This window comes from Acartia tonsa, chromosome 14 (genome assembly GCF_053477335.1).
Source record: "Acartia tonsa isolate MP-2025a chromosome 14, ASM5347733v1, whole genome shotgun sequence".
Lineage (NCBI taxonomy): Eukaryota > Metazoa > Arthropoda > Copepoda > Calanoida > Acartiidae > Acartia > Acartia tonsa.
In genome coordinates this window covers 14,416,601-14,433,364 of record NC_137273.1, presented here as the reverse complement: position 1 = coordinate 14,433,364, position 16,764 = coordinate 14,416,601, and the positions used below count along the sequence as shown (strand labels likewise).

At 37.1% G+C, this 16,764-nt stretch overlaps 1 protein-coding gene across 1 annotated transcript in view; it reads left to right on the top strand.

The window, feature by feature from the left end:
* Nucleotides 1-16,764, top strand: part of LOC145306448 (teneurin-a-like) — a 186,395-nt gene that overhangs the window by 121,408 nt on the left and 48,223 nt on the right. The gene's annotated exons all lie outside the window — the stretch shown is intronic.

The window sequence follows — 16,764 nt, the reverse complement described above, 5'->3', positions numbered from 1 at the left end:
TCTTATAATATAGCATAAATTCAACCATCTATTAATTTACTATCTATATGATACTTAAAAATTTTACAAACATAATTTAGTAATGAATATATAAGCTAGCTCTATTAGCTCTTTTTTCAAAAGAATTATAACCAAAATTTTAGGATTAAATTAAAACTATTGTTCATTTTCCCATCTCTACATCCTTGACAAAATAGCACAATTTTTACTATCGGCAAAATGTACCAAAATGTGGCAAAATCGGCCAATTTTTGCTAAATTTTGCGTAACATTGAAAAGAGATTATAGAAAATGCAGTGATGTTAAGCAGAGTTTCCTAGAAGGTATTAACACATCCGATTAATCGTTGTATGTAATGAAAAGGTATCACAACTAAAGATATTTTTAAAAAATTATTAAAATAGAGAAATGCCTTGGGCAAAAATAGGCGCATATCCTTACATACATTAAGTTCTTTAAGACAAAGGCCATGCAGTCAAATTATTTTTTTGGCATAAAAAATATAAGTGTTTTTCTTGTGTATGTTTGTTCTTGTTAACAAGTACTCAAATTGGTCTATGAAATGTTCAAGATAGCTTTCAATTAGGTCAATCTAAGTTGTTAACCTATTAGAGCATTCTAGTTTTACTTTATTTAATTTACTAGCGCAGAACAGTAAATATGTGTGCACAAACCATCGGCCGTTCCTTTGATTTTTATGTACAAATAACTACAGTAATAACAATGGCTGAGTTAATATGTTAATGTACTGTAACACTACTATGATTTTATAACATCACATATTATATTGATTCCCAAGAATGTTTGATACCATAGTGTTACATTAGAATATCTGACTTAAATAGTTTTTATTTAGCCTTAATTCAACATTGATAATCTAGTCTGGAATTATCATAAATAGATTCTCTGAAAATACACCAAAAGATTGTAAAAATAGTTTTTTCCTCCCCCTTCTGTTAAATTTATTTTGCCATCAGCAGGGAAAAAGACATGTTTTTTCTTCAACTATGTGAATAACATTGAAAAAGATGCATATTTTGTTTTATAAGTTGACCTGTAACTTAAAAAAAAAAATTAAAAATTCATTTTTACCTGTACAGAGACCACCTGGAGGCCTGCAGCTCCGGAACCTAGAGGCCTATTCAAAAAAAATCTTAAAACCTATCCTCTCAGTCCAAAGATAAAGCCTATGCACCAGGTTTACGCAATTTTGTCAAAACCCCCCCCCCCCCTCTGTTTGAATAGTAGCCCCTGGGTATCAGATTGAATAATACCCTTTAGACAACGAACCTTCTGTCTAACTGTGCACTCTATCAAAGATTTCCTGTTTATTAGTGTATTTGTTATGACGTGGTTTCAACACAAATTCGAATATATCAAAAATGACATAGTGAAATTTCATGTTAAATCTGCGGGTTTGTTAAAATATCTGCAGCATGTAATGGTAAATATACAACAATTTTATAGCTGAAAATTTTACACAAATGCTGTAAAATTGACAATTTTTCCTTGTAAACTGAAAAGTTATTAAACATTTTATAGACAGACAAAGATTTAAGAAGTAAAAATCACAAAATATATCGTCTTGTTTGGATGTATGTGATCTCAAAAACCTTTACTCCTCAATTTTTAGTAGAGTATTTGATCCTGGTTAGGTTCTAGGCCATTTAAAATATAAGGCCTCAATGATATTCCCCTCCACTTTAACTTCATTGTTTAAGAAACAAAAACCGGGTATAGTCCTTTCCATGACATCGCTCCATATGGGGCGATGATTTTCTATAGCTCCTTCAAGGAGCTATAGCATAGCCTCTTATCATATGGAGCGATGTGATAGCCCCTTTTAAGGAGCGTTCATATCGCCTCTTATGATAAGAGGCTATGCTATAGCTCCTTCATGGCCTCTTAATAGCTCCTTTGAAGGGGCGTTAATATCGCCTCTTATGATAAGAGGCTATACTATAGCACCATGATGGCTCCTTCATAGCCTCTCCATCGCCCCTCCATAGTCCTTTACCTCCAGTGCCCCTTCATCGCTCCTTCATCGCCCCTACATCGCTCCTTCATCTCTCCTTCTTGAAATTTATATTAAATTGTACTTTGATGGCCCCTACATCGCCCCTACATCGCCCCTACATCGCTCCTTCATCTCTAATTCTTGAATTTTATATTACATTGTACTTTGATGGCCCCTACATCGCTCCTCCATCGCCCCTACATCGCTCCTTCATCTCTCCTTCTTGAAATTTATATTACATTGTACTTTGATGGCCCCTACATCGCTCCTCCATCGCCCCTTCATCGCTCCTCCATCGCCCCTACATCGCTCCTTCATCTCTCCTTCTTGAAATTTATATTACATTGTACTTTGATGGCCCCTACATCGCTCCTCCATGGCCCCTTCATCGCTCCTACATCGCCCCTACATCGCTCCTTCATCTCTCCTTCTTGAAATTTATATTACATTGTACTTTGATGGCCCCTACATCGCTCCTCCATCGCCCCTTCATCGCTCCTACATCGCCCCTACATCGCTCCTTCATCTCTCCTTCTTGATATTTATATTACATTGTACTTTGATGGCCCCTACATCGCTCCTCCATCGCCCCTACATCGCTCCTCCATGGCCCCTACATCGCTCCTTCATCTCTCCTTCTTGAAATTTATATTACATTGTACTTACTTTGATGGCCCTTACATCGCTCCTCCATCGCCCCTGCATCGCTCCTCCATCGCCCCTACATCGCTCCTCCATCGCCCCTACATCGCTCCTCCATGGCCCCTACATCGCTCCTCCATCCCCTTACATCGCTCCTTCATCTCTCCTTCTTGATATTTATATTACATTATACTTTGATGGCCCCTACATCGCTCCTCCATCGCCCCTACATCGCTCCTCCATGGCCCCTACATCGCTCCTTCATCTCTCCTTCTTGAAATTTATATTACATTGTACTTACTTTGATGGCCCCTACATCGCTCCTCCATCGCCCCTTCATTGCTCCTCCATCGCCCCTACATCGCTCCTCCATCGCTCCTACATCGCCCCTACATCGCTCCTTCATCTCTCCTTCTTGAAATTTATATTACATTGTACTTTGATGGCCCCTACATCGCTCCTCCATCGCCCCTTCATCGCTCCTACAACGCCCCTACATCGCCCCTATATCGCTCCTATATCGCCCCTACATCGCTCCTTCATCTCTCCTTCTTGAAATTTATATTACATTGTACTTACTTTGATGGCCCCTACATCGCTCCTACATCGCTCCTTCATCGCTCCTACATCGCCCCTTCATCGCTCCTTCTCCAAATTTATATTACATTGCAACTTGATGGCCCCTACATCGCTCCTACATCGCTCCTCCATCGCCCCTTCATCGCTCCTTCTCCAAATTTATATAACATTGCAACTTGATGGCCCCTACATCGCTGCTACATCACTCCTCCATCGCTCCTCCATCGCTCCTCCATCGCTCCTACATCGCCCCTTCATCGCTCCTTCCACAAATTTATATTACATTGTACTTTGATGGCCCCTACATCTCTCCTCCATCGCTCCTCCATTGCCCCATCGCCCCTTAATAGCCCCTTACCTTAATTTATATAAAAAAGCCCCTACATAGCCTCTCCATCGCCCCTTAATAGCTCCTTACCTTAATTTTTATAACATAGCCCCTACATAGCCTCTCCATCGCCCCTTAATAGCCCCTTATCTTAATTTATATAACAAAGCCCCTACATAGCCTCTCCATCGCCCCTAATAGCCCCTTACCTTTATTTATATAACAAAGCTCCTACATAGCCTCTCCATTGCCCCTTAATAGTCCCTTACCTTAATTTATATAACATAGCTCCTACATAGCCTCTCCATCGCCCCTTAAAAGCCCATTACCTTAATTTATATAACATAGCCCCTACATAGCCTCTCCATCGCCCCTTACCTTAATTTATATAACATAGCCCCTACATAGCCTCTCCATCGCCCCTTAATAGCTCCTTACCTTAATTTATATAACATAGCCCCTACATAGCCTCTCCATCGCCCCTTAATAGCCCCTTACCTTAATTTATATAACATAGCCTCTACATAGCCTCTCCATCGCCCCTGAATAGCCCCTTACCTTAATTTATATAACATAGCCCTACATAGCCTCTCCATCGCCCCTTAATAGCCCCTTACCTTAATTTATATAGCATAGCCCCTACATAGCCTCTCCATCGCCCCTTAATAGCCTCTTACCTTAATTTATATAATCCTTACCTTAATATATATAACATAGCCCCTACATAGCCTCTCCATCGCCCCTAAATAGCCCCATACCCTAATTTATATAACATAGCCCCTACATAGCCTCTCCATCGCCCCTTAATAGCTCCTTACCTTAATTTATATAACATAGCCCCTACATAGCCTCTCCATCGCCCCTTAATAGCCCCTTACCTTAATTTATATAACATAGCCCTACATAGCCTCTCCATCGCCCCTTAATAGCCCCTTACCTTAATTTATATAGCATAGCCCCTACATAGCCTCTCCATCGCCCCTTAATAGCCTCTTACCTTAATTTATATAATCCTTACCTTAATATATATAACATAGCCCCTACATAGCCTCTCCATCGCCCCTAAATAGCCCCTTACCCTAATTTATATAACATAGCCCCTACATAGCCTCTCCATCGCCCCTTAATAGCCCCTTACCTTAATTTATATAACATAGCCTCTACATAGCCTCTCCATCGCCCCTTAATAGCCCCTTACCTTAATTTATATAACATAGCCCTACATAGCCTCTCCATCGCCCCTTAATAGCCCCTTACCTTAATTTATATAGCATAGCCCCTACATAGCCTCTCCATCGCCCCTTAATAGCCTCTTACCTTAATTTATATAATCCTTACCTTAATATATATAACATAGCCCCTGCATAGCCTCTCCATCGCCCCTGAATAGCCCCTTACCCTAATTTATATAACATAGCCCCTACATAGCCTCTCCATCGCCCCTAAATAGCTCCTTACCTTAATTTATATAACATAGCCCCTACATAGCCTCTCCATCGCCCCTTAATAGCCCCTTACCTTAATTTATATAACATAGCCTCTACATAGCCTCTCCATCGCCCCTTAATAGCCCCTTACCTTAATTTATATAACATAGCCCTACATAGCCTCTCCATCGCCCCTTAATAGCCCCTTACCTTAATTTATATAGCATAGCCCCTACATAGCCTCTCCATCGCCCCTTAATAGCCTCTTACCTTAATTTATATAATCCTTACCTTAATATATATAACATAGCCCCTACATAGCCTCTCCATCGCCCCTAAATAGCCCCTTACCCTAATTTATATAACATAGCCCCTACATAGCCTCTCCATCGCCCCTTAATAGCCTCTTACCTTAATTTATATAACATAGGCCCTACAAAGCATCTCCATCGCCCCTGAATAGCCCCTTACCTTAATTATATAACATAGCCCCTACATAGCCTCTCCATCGCCCCTTAATAGCCTCTTACCTTAATTTATATAACATAGCCCCTTCATAGCCTCTTCATCGCCCCTTACCTTAATTTATATAACATAGGCCCTTTATGGCTCCTGTACAGCCTCTGTAATTGTATTGCCCCTTCATTATAGAAGGTAGGGCATTAAGGTAAGGAAGGAATGTGACCCTCTACAGTTTTAAATTTAAGTTTTAAAAGGATGACAAGGATGACAACATTTATAAAAGCAAAGCTCTGAAACGGTAGAAAAAAGTTTAAAGGAAGCCTGCAAGAAATACCACGCTTTAACTGCTGAAAGACTGCCACAAGTAGACCAAATACCCCCAATTTGAAGCCTTCAGCTTCTATAACAAAAAAGTTCTAGGCATTTTAAAATGACATTTTATGTACAATGGAAATTTTGAAAGAATTGCAATGCTCATGTTGAAAACTTTAAAATTAAACTACGTGGCCTAGAAACAAAATTATAAGCTTATTTTTGTCATAAATTTAGGTTTCCAGTAACTAATTATATTTTTACAATAAAAATACCCATTTTTATAGTCAAAATCATTAAAAAAAAATAAGTTTTACTTGCGTTGTACCGAATGTACTGTAGCCAATCAGAAGGCTGAATCAGCTTAACAACCAATCACAGCTAAGCTTGTATTAGTTTACCCCTTTGTTTCCGCTATGATTTTCGTTTAAAAATGCAATTTAAATCGATTTTTTTTCATAGATTTTGACTATGAAATGTGGTGTTTTTATTGTAAAAATGTAATCAGTTACAGGCAATCTAAGTTTCTGACAAAGATAAGGTTATAATTTTATGTCTAGGCAACGTAATTTAATATTGTTTTTTCTTTTATGAGCATTGGAAATCTTTCAAAAATTCCATTGTACATAAAATGCTATTTTGAAATGCCTAGAACTTTTTTGTTATTGAAGCTGAAGGCTTATAATTTGGGGTATTGGGTCTTCTTGTGGCAGTCTTTTAGCAGTTAAAGCGTGTTATTTCTTGCAGGCGTCCTTTAATGAACATTAATAATGTAGAGTGTCAGAACTGAATAGTCAGAACATTAATTTAAAATTCGAAACAAAATTGTAAGTAAATTTATTGAGAAATTGCTTACATGCAGGAAAATGCTTAAGGACGTACTCACATTTTTTGGACTTGATTATAGATATGATTCGCTTATAACATTCTATTTTGTTGTCCTAGGAATCAGTATCCCAGAAATCAGATTAATCGGATAATTTTGATACATAAAAATTTGTTGTAAGTTAATAATTAGTATGCTTAAAATGGACGTATGGATATTCTGATAATGATTATAGACTTTCTAAATCGTACCTTTCTACTACAGGAATCACATGCCTAAATTAACGAAAATAGCTAACCGTTACGGACGTACGGACTGATCCTTAATATAGAAAAGCTTTGCTTTTAAAAAGTTAAAAAGATTTTTTGAGGGGATGGGGTAATATTTTTCTTGGGGTGAATTTTCTGGGAGGGTGGAGATACCCTCCCTCGAAATAATTATAAACCCTCTATGAACTTAAAAGAAGCTTCACTGTAAAGGAGAACCATATAGGTTCAGCGGTTAGCTTTTCTACAGACAATAAAAAGATTACTACTTTATATAATAGGTTATGAAAAAGGAAAAAAAAGCAAGATAACAAGGATAACAACATTCACAAAAGCAAAGCTCTAAAATCAGGAGGTCAAACATAAATTTTGTTAAAATTAGCGTAAATCTATAATACAAAGTAGAATGATGTCTGTCCATCCGTCTGTCTGTCTGTCCGTCTGTCTGTCCGTCTGTCTGTCCGTCTGTCAGTCCCTTAAGATCTCGGTAACCACTGGACCGATTATATTCTACTATTCAGGGAATATACCTACTGGTCCTGTGGTGGTTTTAGGCTATTTTCTTGGGGGGTGGGATACCCCCAACCCCCCCAAAAACAAAAAAATCCCCCCCCATTTTTTTTTTTGCTGAAGATTTTCTTGGTCCTATTACGAATTTCGCCAAAAAAAAATTTTATCACCTCTTGGGGCAAAGCCCCTGAGGCTAGGGGCGAATCTGCTAGTATAGAATATAGTAAAAGGGCATAATTTTATTTTTAGTATTTGATTATAATACTAAACCTTGTTGTCCTAAGAAACATTACTCCAAAACCCAGATGAATGGGACAATGATATTATACAAAAAAATGGACGTACATACTTTCTAGTAATGAATATAGTATTGTACCCAACTGTTATAGAAATCATTCTGCAAAGTTTGAAATCGATAGGATATTTATAACATGTCTAAATTAAAGAAAATGTCGTCTAACCGTTTGGACGTACGGACAAACCAATCCTTACTATAGAAAAGTTTCGCATTTAAAAAGGAAAATTATAATGAAAATATAATGAATTAATAAAATAAATATAAATAATATAATAACATAATGAAATAAAGAAAAAAAATAAACTAAGAGAATGAAATTTTTTAGTTAAATAGAATATTGAATAAGGATCATATAATGGACAAACAGACAAAGTAAGTTATAGAGCAGACTTTAAGAGAATATGCTATTACTCAAAGATTATCACGAAACCTAAGTCTTTTGAAGCATAATTGAGAGACAGACAAAATAATTTATAGACTGGATATACATATGTCATGGGAATATTCACTAAAAATCTCAACAGTCTATCTTTAACAATAGCAGAGAAAACCACATGCTTAACTTAATGAGAAGAGCAATGACGAAAGGACTAGCCCTAATTGTAGAAAAGTCTCTCTTTTAACAAAAAAAGTATTTTTTTTGGTCTGAAGCTTAAAAATTTCATAAACTGACTAAATTCTCCATTTAAGGGAAGCTTCACATAGGTCATGGGATGGTTTTTTGCTTTTTCATTTTCAGATTTAAGCCCCTAATTGGTTTAGGCTATTTTTCTGCCTCCTTACATTAAAAAGAGCGCAGCTGCAAGTGAATAAGAAAAGAGAAATATAAAAGAAGAATACATATTATCCTATTATATAAAGTAGTAAAACATAAACAAACGTTGGAGTGGACAAACCTAGGAATGGGACAATCGTCGGAGTGGACATTGCTTATGTAAAACGCAGGAGTGTCTTTTATTTTATTTATAAGATAAAAATCTTTCAAAACAAAAAAAAATCTTGAATATCTTTTCTCACAGACTGAAATTTTAAAATCAGTCTAACAGTTTTCCAAAGTAGGTAAGTTCTATCGAAAGGCAAAGGTTTGAAACAGATAGAACATTTCATTAAACTAAAACATATTTTTTTCTCACATTGTTTACAACTGTCAAATATGTTTTTTTATATGCCTAACCCCTGCAGGGGGCTTATTTGTATATTTATATCTTAACCTAACCTAACCTGTGTAGAAATAACTAAACAAATGTTGTTGAAACCTAATTTTTAAGATATTATAGACACTTCTGCGTTTTACTTATATAATGTCCACTCCGACATTTGTCCGAAATATCCTGTGTTTGTCCACGTTAGTAAGGCTTTCTGTTCTGAAACTTAAGATCTCAATAACTACTAAACAGATTGGGCTTTCTATTTCAGGTAAGCTTAATATTTGTCTTGTAATGGCTTTAGGCTATTTTATTTTAAGTCGAGGGATGGTTTTAGGCTATTCTATTTTAAGTCCTGGGAAGGCTTTAGGCTTTTATTCATTCCCCTTTGAATACAGAGCCAATAGATGCTGGGGGCGTAGCCGCTAGTCGATATACAAAGTTTTTTTTTGTCTGTAGCAAAGGATCTCGTTTGCTGCTAAACCGATATGATGTATGTCTGTCTGTCTATACCGTAGGATCTTGCTAACCGCTGAGTACTGAGATGATTTTAAGATAGTTTATTTTTTTTCCTAATAATAAAATAACAGGATATTTGTCCATAAAAAGCGAAGCAATATCTTAATTTTTGTTGTTGGAACTGTTATTCAGTTGATTATACCAAGGATCTAAAGGAATAAGACAATGGCCGATAAATTTTTATCCATCCCTAATAACGATACACAAAATTGCAACACTACAACCAAAATATGACAAAAGTCCCCAAAGTTTTGAGCCAACGAATAAGAAAACTTCATTATAAAACTTTGGAGACTATTGTAAAAATTGCCTAATGTTTCCTTTATCCCTGAGATTATACAGACTATCCTTAAACTAATATTTACATTAAAGTAACAGGATGTTTATCAGTATCAACTGAACCGATATGCTTCTCCTTTACATTGAAGCTTATTTTACTCGCAGGAAAAGTTTTCATTTTGGGGAGGGGACTAACACTTTCAGCCCCCGGAAGGTATCACTTCCCTTAAATTCTTAACCTTCCCCCTCCCCCCCCTCTCCACCACATCTATTCATTAAAGTACTCCTAGGGTCATCTATGGGATTAGCCGTTAGTGACTTAAAAATAATTCAAGTGCAATGATATATTTACCAAATTAATACGATAATTTTGTATACATTTTTTATGAAAAAAAATTATTTTGCCAAAGGCAGCCAAAAAATAAGCAGCAAATATTTCAAAAATGCTCTGATAATCAGAGATCTACAGGGATAAGACGATTGTCGATAAAATGATATATATACATATATACAGTGTGTTTTTTTATGAGAACTTTTTTGAAAGCAATTTTACCTTACTTATAGTTATTAGAATTTAATGATTAATGGCTTATTCTCTTCTTTTTTATAACCTTTAATAGAAAAGCAAAAAATATTTCAGTTTTTATTCAAAAAGTACAGTAAATTAAAAAATTTAAAACTTAGGTGTCAACATCTAAAAATGGTTTTAGTGCATTTTTCTTATAATCTACCTTTGCAAGAATGGCTGCAAAACGCTTCAAAGTTGAGATATTGAGCTAAAAATTTATATAGATACTACTTGTGACATGTACTAGAACATTTTGAAATTTGAAGGCCATATCTCAACCAGGGAGGGAATACTGGCCCCCCAATGTACTCCCTCCATTCTTGGAAAGGGTAGAAGATTTGAGCATAAGAAAAATGCGCTAAAACCATTTCTCGTATTCATTTGAATCCGGTGGATAGGAACCGGTTCTCATCCATACGAAAAAACTATGTCTAGCATCGTATTATATCCAGCTTTCTACGAATATAGATATGTACAATCATAAGATTAAACCCAGTTTTTTTAGCCGGTGCCTTCTGCACCTCGGGGCTAAAAAAACTAGTTTTAATCTCATAATTGTACTTTCTATATCCGCGGAAAGCCGTTTAGAATACGATGCGAGAAATAACTATTTTAGATGTTGACACCCATGTTTTGAAATTTTGAATTTACTGTACTTTTTAAATAAAAACTGAAATATTTTTTTGCTTTTCTGTTAATGGTTATAAAAAACGAAGAGAATAAGCCATTAATCATTAAATTCTGATAACTATAAGTAGGGTAAAATTGCTTTCAAAAATGCTCTCATAAAAAAAAACTGTATATATATGTATGTTTATATATTAATTATTCCCATTGATGATTCACAAAATTACCCCTTCTTTAGTTTAGAATTAGTGGTTGAAACATTTAGACACTCAACTTAATGAACTAAACAATCACAAAACAATAAAAAGTCCCCAAGGTTGTTAATCTAACGAATAAGAAAACGGTATTATAAAACTTTGGAGACTAGACAGCACTCTTGGATAAGCCAACTTATAACACTTTGGGAACTATCCTAATCCTCCCTGGCGAAATGACAATGAGATTTTTTGGTAAATTTGTGGCAAACTTTATTCTTAATAAATTAGCACTTGGCAAAATTATACTGGAGAGATATTTCATTGAAGAATAAATTTTTTTTTTGCCCAAACTTTTCGTCAGCCAATAATAACAGATAAGTTAAATATTGTAAAAATAATATAGTAACTTAACTCGAGTTGTCAACGGCAGAAATTAGGTCCTGAGATGGTTTTAGGCCTGGAAAGGTTTATAACAATTTTATCTGTATTTCTTAAAATAAATTAACAGAATCTTTGTCTGTATGTATGAATGTCTGTCTGTACCGAAGGATCTTGCTAACCGCTGAACCAATATGGTTCTCCTTTACAGTGAAGATTCCTATAGGTCCTGAGATCGTTCTCCTTAATAGGGTAGCTTCTCATAGGTCCTGGGGAGGTTAATAACTATTTTATTTTAATCCTTATAATAAAGTAACAGGATCTTTGTCTGTATGTATGTCTGTCTGTACCTTGCTAACCACTAAACCGACATGGTTCCCCTTTACAGTGAAGCTTCCTATGGGTAATGAGATGGCTTTAGGCCATTTTATTTTTAATCCTTATAAAAAGTAACAGGATCATTGTCTGTATGTATCAAAGAAGATCGCTAACTGCAGAACCAATATGGTTCTCCTTTATAGGGTAGCTTCCAATAGATCCTGGGAAGGTGTATAACTGTTTTGAAGGAGGATATAAGGGGCTATTAAGGGGCGATGGAGAGGCTATGTAGAGGCTATGTTATATAAATTAAGGTAAGGGGCTTTTAAGTGGCGATGGAGGGCTATTAAGGGGCGATGGAGAGGCTATGTTATATAAATTAAGGTAAGGAGCTATTAAGGGGCGATGGAGAGGCTATGTAGCGGCTATGTTATATAAATTGGCTATTAAGGGGCGATGGAGAGGCTATATAGGGGCTATTTATATAAATTAAGGTAAAGGACTATTAAAGGGCGATGGAGAGGCTATGTAGGGGCTATGTTATATAAATTAAGGTAAGGGGCTATTAAGGGGCGATGGAGAGGCTATTTAGGGGCTATGTTATATAAAATCGGGTAAGGGGCTATTAAGGGGCGATGGGGAGGCTATGTAGGAGCTATGTTATATAATTAAGTTAAGGGGATATTAAGGGGCGATGGAGAGGCTATGTAGGAGCTTTGTTATATAAATTTAGGTAAGGGGCTATTAAGGGGCGATGGAGAGGCTATGTAGGGGCAATGTTATATAATTAAATTAAGTGGCTATTAAGGGGCGATAGAGAGGCCATATAGGAGCTTTGTTATATAAATTAAGGTAAGGGGCTATTAAGGGGCGATGGAGGAGCGATGTAGGGGCTTTGTTATATAGATTAAGGTAAGGGGCTATTAAGGGGCGATGGAGAGGCTTTGTAGGGGCTATGTTATATAGATTAGGGTAAGGGGCTATTAAGGGGCGATGGAGAGGCTATATAGGGGCTATGTTATATAAATTAAGGTAAGAGGCTATTAAGGGGCGATTGAGAGGCTATGTAGGGGCTATGTTACATAATTAAGGTAAGGGGCTATTAAGGGGCGATGGAGAGGCTATATAGGAGCTTTGTTATATAAATTTAGGTAAGGGGCTATTAAGGGGCGATGGAGAGGCTATGTAGGGGCAATGTTATATAATTAAATTAAGTGGCTATTAAGGGGCGATAGAGAGGCCATATAGGAGCTTTGTTATATAAATTAAGGTAAGGGGCTATTAAGGGGCGATGTAGGAGCGATGAAGGGGCGATGGAGGAGCGATGAAGGGGCGATGGAGGAGCGATGTAGGGGCGATGTAGGAGCGATGAAGGGGCGATGGAGGAGCGATGTAGGGGCCATCAAAGTAAGTACAATGTAATATAAATTTCAAGAAGGAGAGATGAAGGAGCGATGTAGGGGCGATGTAGGAGCGATGAAGGGGCGATGGAGGAGCGATGTAGGGGCCATCAAAGTACAATGTAATATAAATTTCAAGAAGGAGAGATGAAGGAGCGATGTAGGGGCGATGTAGGGGCGATGTAGGAGCGATGTAGGGGCGATGGAGGAGCGATGTAGGGGCCATCAAAGTAAGTACAATGTAATATAAATTATAAGAAGGAGAGATGAAGGAGCGATGTAGGGAGATGTAGGAGCGATGAAGGGGCGATGTAGGAGCGATGAAGGGGCGATGGAGGAGCAATGAAGGGGTGATGGAGGAGCGATGTAGGGGATGTAGGGGCCATAAAAGTACAATGTAATATAAATTTGGAGAAGGAGCGATGAAGGGGCGATGGAGGAGCGATGTAGGAGCGATGTAGGGGCGATGGAGGAGCGATGTAGGGGTCATCAAAGTACAATGTAATATAAATTTCAAGAAGGAGAGATGAAGGAGCGATGTAGGGGCGATGGAGGAGCGATGAAGGGGCGATAGAGGAGCGATGTAGGGGCCATCAAAGTACAATGTAATATAAATTTCAAGAAGGAGAGATGAAGGAGCGATGTAGGGGCGATGTAGGAGCGATGAAGGGGCGATGGAGGAGCGATGTAGGGGCCATCAAAGTACAATGTAATATAAATTTCAAGAAGGAGAGATGAAGGAGCGATGTAGGGGCGATGTAGGAGCGATGTAGGGGCGATGGAGGAGCGATGTAGGGGTCATCAAAGTACAATGTAATATAAATTTCAAGAAGGAGAGATGAAGGAGCGATGTAGGGGCGATGTAGGAGCGATGAAGGGGCGATGGAGGAGCGATGTAGGGGCGATGTAGGAGCGATGAAGGGGCGATGGAGGAGCGATGTAGGGGCGATGTAGGAGCGATGAAGGGGCGATGGAGGAGCGATGTAGGGGCCATCAAAGTAAGTACAATGTAATATAAATTTCAAGAAGGAGAGATGAAGGAGCGATGTAGGGGCGCTGTAGGAGCGATGTAGGGGCGATGGAGGAGCGATGTAGGGGTCATCAAAGTACAATGTAATATAAATTTCAAGAAGGAGAGATGAAGGAGCGATGTAGGGGCGATGTAGGAGCGATGAAGGGGCGATGGAGGAGCGATGTAGGGGCCATCAAAGTACAATGTAATATAAATTTCAAGAAGGAGAGATGAAGGAGCGATGTAGGAGCGATGAAGGGGCGATGAAGGAGCGATAAACGGGGCAATGGAGGAGCGATGTAGGGGCGATGGAGGAGCGATGAAGGGGCGATGGAGGAGCGATGTAGGGGCCATCAAAGTACAATGTAATGTAAATTTCAAGAAGGAGAGATGAAGGAGCGATGTAGGGGCGATGGAGGAGCGATGAAGGGGCGATGGAGGAGCGATGTAGGGGCCATCAAAGTACAATGTAATGTAAATTTCAAGAAGGAGAGATGAAGGAGCGATGTAGGAGCGATGAAGGGGCGATGGAGGAGCGATGGAGGAGCGATGTAGGGGCCATCAAAGTACCATGTAATAAAAATTTCAAGAAGGAGAGATGAAGGAGCGATGTAGGAGCGATGAAGGGGCGATGGAGGAGCGATGTAGGGGCCATCAAAGTACAATGTAGTATAAATTTCAAGATGGAGAGATGAAGGAGCGATGTAGGAGCGATGAAGGGGCGATGGAGGAGTGATGTAGGGGCCATCAAAGTAAGTACAATGTAATATAAATTTCAAGAAGGAGAGATAAAGGAGCGATGTAGGGGCCATCAAGGAACTCAGATATATATATAAAATCGTGAAGGGGCCATGAAGAGGCGATATTTTATTAAATAGCCCCTTGGGATAAGAGTACATATCATTACCTCTTTAGAAGGAGCGATTATGGAGCGATAAAGGATCATTTAATCGCCTCTTAGGGCAAGGGGCTATCAAATCGCTCCTTTCAAGGAGTCATAACATCGCGTCTTGTTATAAGGGGCTATTAAATCGCTCCTTTCAAGGAGCCAATACATCGCCCCTTGTCATAAGAGGCGATCAATTAAAATCATCGCCCCATATGGAGCGATGTCATGGAAAGGACTATACCCCAAAAACCTAATCCCCTCCTATTGGGGCGATATTCATAGAGGCTAGAGGTAAGGTCTCTATATTTTTTAAAGCCATATAATCTTATTGGATATAGGTTTGCATTTTTTTTCTGTTTTTTTGCACACTTGTTAGTCCACTTCTACTTTCTTTCTTTTTTATCAGTCATCATAATGTAGATATATGTTTGTTGATTTTAATGTGTTTTTTTTTGTGTTCAATAAGATCCACAAAACGACTGAACTAATATTTTAACTTTAAAATTTGTTGTATTTGGATAAACTATGAAAGTAAATTTTCATCAGCTACATTCTGTAAAAAAAATGCACAATATAAGACTCAAACACATTGTACATTTTAGGCTAGTTCTAAAGTGAATATAATATGATATTATGACAGTACATTATCAAGCTATGAAAAGCAGAAAATATTATGTAATAGTAAAGTAAAAATTAAGTTAAAAATCCACTTATTGTCACTTTTACTTGTCCTTGGTACATAGCTTAGAGCAATTTTGATCAATTTTAGAAAATTATTTTCTTTCACTTTTCTTGCAAATTTTCTTTCTATAGATTATCTTTACACAAAATTTATATTTTCTTTTTCTCATACCTGAATTAAAAAAAACATCTGTTTATCAATTCCTCTGCTAATTTATATTATAATACACCTACAACAATATAAACCATCTATTTATCTAACAAAATACCTTAACAAAACTAGCATCTATGCCCCTTGCATCTAGGGACTAAATGGATAAGAAATCTGCAGAAATTTATTTTAAAACTTTACAAAGGCCTTAATCTTAAAAAACAATAGCCTAATACTATCCCAGTACCTCTTTATAGACTCTAAATAAAGGGGAAAATTTAATCAGTTCTCTAGTTGTAAAAATCTTAAGCTTCATACAAATAAACCTTACTTTATTATATAATGGAATATTAATATATTTATATGTACTCTTCAACCATCAACCTCTACTTACAAATGCCCATCTTGCCATGCATCTAAAAGATGCTGGCACAGGATTAAAGCCCTCAGGTTAAGGATTAATTGATGAGGGATGGCAATAACAAAACATTTGTATTTCAGTGCAAAGAATAGAATCAATGAAAATAGAATTACAATAAATATTGAAATCATTACTTATTGATAAAGACAAACCTACATTATTAAATATAAACAATAAATTACTTAAAAATTGAGTGTTTATTTATAATTATAATTCTTATTTGAAGAGCACTTGAGTGTAAATACAAATAAAGAAGTTTATCAAATACAATGAACACAAAAATACTTTTTAATTTTCTGTATATTAAATGTTCTTTCTAAAATGGGTTGTTAAATTGTATAATCTTTTAGGGTAAATGATTTAAAGGCTTAGGGCTTGTAGGGTTTTAGATCAATACAGGGAACATATTTGAATATAATGATAGGTGGATGCAATTGATTAACTGGGAAAAATTTTCTGAAATTAAAAAGGTTTTTTCATTCAAAATATTTCAAAGGATTAAATTTGTTTAG